This window comes from Paroedura picta, unplaced genomic scaffold (assembly GCF_049243985.1).
Source record: "Paroedura picta isolate Pp20150507F unplaced genomic scaffold, Ppicta_v3.0 Ppicta_v3_sca23, whole genome shotgun sequence".
Taxonomy (NCBI): Eukaryota; Metazoa; Chordata; class Lepidosauria; order Squamata; family Gekkonidae; genus Paroedura; species Paroedura picta.
In genome coordinates, this window is record NW_027518620.1 from 351,505 (window position 1) to 356,386 (window position 4,882).

A 4,882-nucleotide genomic window follows, 5' to 3' on the forward strand; every position below is an offset into this window, starting at 1 on the left:
GAACCGTTCACTCGGTACTTATCCGTACGAAAATCCCTATTGATTTACCTGTTTTTAAAAGGAAATAAAATGTGAAAAAAATATTTCTACATCCCATGGCCTTTCCCAACCATTTAAATTTTTCTCTTACAGGTCTAACACTTCCGAAAAACCAATACAACGCCCACCCGGACCAATATATAAAGCTAAACGAACCGTTCACTGGGTACTTATCCGTACGAAAAACCCTATTGATTTACCTGTTTTTACAAGGAAGTAAATGTGAAAAAAATATTTCTACATCCCATGGCCTTTCCCAACCATTTAAATTTTTCTCTTACAGGTCTAACACTTCCGAAAATCCAATACAACGCCACCCGGAAGAATATATAAAGATAAAGGAACCTTTCACTATCTACTTATCCGTACGAAAATCCCTATCGATTTTCCTGTTTTTACAAGGAAGTAAAATGTGAAAAAAATATTTCTACATCCCATGGCCTTTCCCAACCATTTAAATTTTTCTCTTACAGGTCTAACACTTCCGAAAAACCAAAACAACGCCCACCCGGAACAATATATAAAGCTAAACAAACCGTTCACTGGGTACTTATCCGTACGAAAATCCCTATTGATTTACCTGTTTTTAAAAGGAAATAAAATGTGAAAAAAATATTTCTACATCCCATGGCCTTTACCAACCATTTAAATTTTTCTCTTACAGGTCTAACACTTCTGAAAAACCAATACAACGCCCACCCGGAACAATATATAAAGCTAAACGAACCGTTCACTGGGTACTTATCCGTATGTAAAACCCTATTGATTTACCTGTTTTTACAAGGAAGTAAATGTGAAAAAAATATTTCTACATCCCATGGCCTTTCCGAACCATTTAAATTTTTCTCTTACAGGTCTAACACTTCCGAAAAACCAATACAACGCCCACCCCGAACAATATATAAAGATAAACGAACCGTTCACTAGGTACTTATCCGTCCGAAAATCCCTATCGATTTTCCTGTTTTTACAAGGAAGTAAAATGTGAAAAAAATATTTCTACATCCCATGGCCTTTCCCAACCATTTAAATTTTTCTCTTACAGGTCTAACACTTCCGAAAAACCAAAACAACGCCCACCCGGAACAATATATAAAGCTAAACGAACCGTTCACTGGGCACTTATCCGTACGAAAAACCCTATTGATTTACCTGTTTTTACAAGGAAATAAAATGTGAAAAAAATATTTCTACATCCCATGGCCTTTCCCAACCATTTAAATTTTTCTCTTACAGGTCTAACACTTCCGAAAAACCAAAACAACGCCCACCCGGAACAATATATAAAGCTAAACGAACGGTTCACTGGGTACTTATCCGTACGAAAAACCCTATTGATTTTCCTGTTTTTACAAGGAAGTAAATGTGAAAAAAATATTTCTACATCCCATGGCCTTTCCCAACCATTTAAATTTTTCTCTTACAGGTCTAACACTTCCGAAAAACCAATACAACGCCCACCCGGAAGAATATATAAAGATAAACGAACCGTTCACTGGGTACTTATCCGTATAAAAATCCCTATCGATTTTCCTGTTTTTACAAGGAAGTAAAATGTGAAAAAAATATTTCTACATCCCATGGCCTTTCCCAACCATTTAAATTTTTCTCTTACAGGTCTAACACTTCCGAAAAAACAATACAACGCCCACCCGGAACAATATATAAAGCTAAACGAACCGTTCACTGGGCACTTATCCGTACGAAAAACCCTATTGATTTACCTGTTTTTACAAGGAAATAAAATGTGAAAAAAATATTTCTACATCCCATGGCCTTTCCCAACCATTTAAATTTTTCTCTTACAGGTCTAACGCTTCCGAAAAACCAATACAACGCCCACCCGGAACAATATATAAAGCTAAATGAACCGTTCACTGGGTACATATCCGTACGAAAATCCCTATTGATTTTCCTGTTTTTAAAAGAAAATAAAATGTGAAAAAGATATTTCTACATCCCATGGCCTTTCCCAACCATTTAAATTTTTCTCTTACAGGTCTAACACTTCCGAAAAACCAATACAACGCCCACCCGGAACAATATATAAAGCTAAACGAACCGTTCACTGGGTACTTATCCGTACGAAAATCCCTATCGATTTTCCTGTTTTTACAAGGAAGTAAAATGTGAAAAAAATATTTCTACATCCCATGGCCTTTCCCAACCATTTAAATTTTTCTCTTACAGTTCTAACGCTTCCGAAAAACCAATACAACGCCCACCCGGAACAATATATAAAGCTAAATGAACCGTTCACTGGGCACTTATCCGTACGAAAATCCCTATCGATTTTCCTGTTTTTACAAGGAAATAAAATGTGAAAAAAATATTTCTACATCCCATGGCCTTTCCCAACCATTTAAATTTTTCTCTTACAGGTCTAACACTTCCGAAAAACCAATACAACGCCCAACCGGAACAATATATAAAGCTAAACGAACCGTTCACTGGGCACTTATCCGTACGAAAATCCCTATTGATTTACCTGTTTTTACAAGGAAGTAAAATGTGAAAAAAATATTTCTACATCCAATGGCCTTTCCCAACCATTTAAATTTTTCTCTTACAGGTCTACCACTTCCGAAAAACCAATACAACGCCCAACCAGAATAATATATAAAGCTAAACGAACCGTTCACTGGCCACTTATCCGTACGAAAATCCCTATTGATTTACTTGTTTTTACAAGGAAATAAAATGTGAAAAAAATATTTCTACATCCCATGGCCCTTCCCAACCATTTAAATTTTTCTCTTACAGGTCTAAAACTTCCGAAGAACCAATACAACGCCGAACCAGAACAATATATAAAGCTAAACGAACCGTTCACTGGCGACTTATCCGTACGAAAATCCCTATTGATTTACCTGTTTTTACAAGGAAATAAAATGTGAAAAAAATATTTCTACATCCCATGGCCTTTCCCAACCATTTAAATTTTTCTCTTACAGGTCTAACACTTCCGAAAAACCAATACAACACACACCCGGAACAATATATAAAGCTAAACGAACCGTTCACTGGGTACTTATCCGTACGAAAATCCCTATTGATTTACCTGTTTTTACAAGGAAATAAAATGTGAAAAAAATATTTCTACATCCCATGGCCTTTCCCAACCATTGAAATTTTTCTCTTACAAGTCTAACACTTCTGAAAAACCAATACAACGCCCACCTGGAACAATATATAAAGCTAAACGAACCGTTCACTGGGCACTTATCCGTACGAAAATCCCTATTGATTTACCTGTTTTTACAAGGAAATAAAATGTGATAAAAATATTTCTACATCCCATGGCCTATCCCAACCATTAAAATTTTTCTCTTACAGGTCTAACACTTCCGAAAAACCAATACAACGCCCAACCGGAACAATATATAAAGCTAAACGAACCGTTCACTGGCCACTTATCCGTACGAAAATCCCTATTGATTTACCTGTTTTTACAAGGAAATAAAATGTGAAAAAAATATTTCTACATCCCACCGCCTTTCCCAACCATTTAAATTTTTCTCTTACAGGTCTAACACTTCCGAAAAACCAATACAACACACACCCGGAACAATATATAAAGCTAAACGAACCGTTCACTGGGTACTTATCCGTACGAAAATCCCTATTGATTTACCTGTTTTTACAAGGAAATAAAATGTGAAAAAAATATTTCTACAACCAATGGCCTTTCCCAACCATTTAAATTTTTCTCTTACAGGTCTAACACTTCTGAAAAACCAATACAACGCCCACCCGGAACAATATATAAAGCTAAACGAACCGTTCACTGGGTACTTACCCGTACGAAAATCCCTATTGATTTACCTGTTTTTACAAGGAAATAAAATGTGAAAAAAATATTTCTACATCCCATGGCCTTTCCCAACCATTTAAATTTTTCTCTTACAAGTCTAACACTTCTGAAAAACCAATACAACGCCCACCTGGAACAATATATAAAGCTAAACGAACCGTTCACTGGGCACTTATCCGTACGAAAATCCCTATTGATTTACCTGTTTTTACAAGGAAATAAAATGTGATAAAAATATTTCTACATCCCATGGCCTATCCCAACCATTAAAATTTTTCTCTTACAGGTCTAACACTTCCGAAAAACCAATACAACGCCCAACCGGAACAATATATAAAGCTAAACGAACCGTTCACTGGGTACTTATCCGTACGAAAAACCCTATTGATTTACCTGTTTTTACAAGGAAGTAAATGTGAAAAAAATATTTCTACATCCCATGGCCTTTCCCAACCATTTAAATTTTTCTCTTACAGGTCTAACACTTCGGAAAATCCAATACAACGCCCACCCCGAACAATATATAAAGATAAACGAACCGTTCACTAGGTACTTATCCGTCCGAAAATCCCTATCGATTTTCCTGTTTTTACAAGGAAATAAAATGTGAAAAAAATATTTCTACATCCCATGGCCTTTCCCAACCATTTAAATTTTTCTCTTACAGGTCTAACACTTCCGAAAAACCAAAACAACGCCCACCCGGAACAATATATAAAGCTAAACGAACGGTTCACTGGGTACTTATCCGTACGAAAAACCCTATTGATTTTCCTGTTTTTACAAGGAAGTAAATGTGAAAAAAATATTTCTACATCCCATGGCCTTTCCCAACCATTTAAATTTTTCTCTTACAGGTCTAACACTTCCGAAAAACCAATACAACGCCCACCCGGAAGAATATATAAAGATAAACGAACCGTTCACTGGGTACTTATCCGTATAAAAATCCCTATCGATTTTCCTGTTTTTACAAGGAAGTAAAATGTGAAAAAAATATTTCTACATCCCATGGCCTTTCCCAACCAT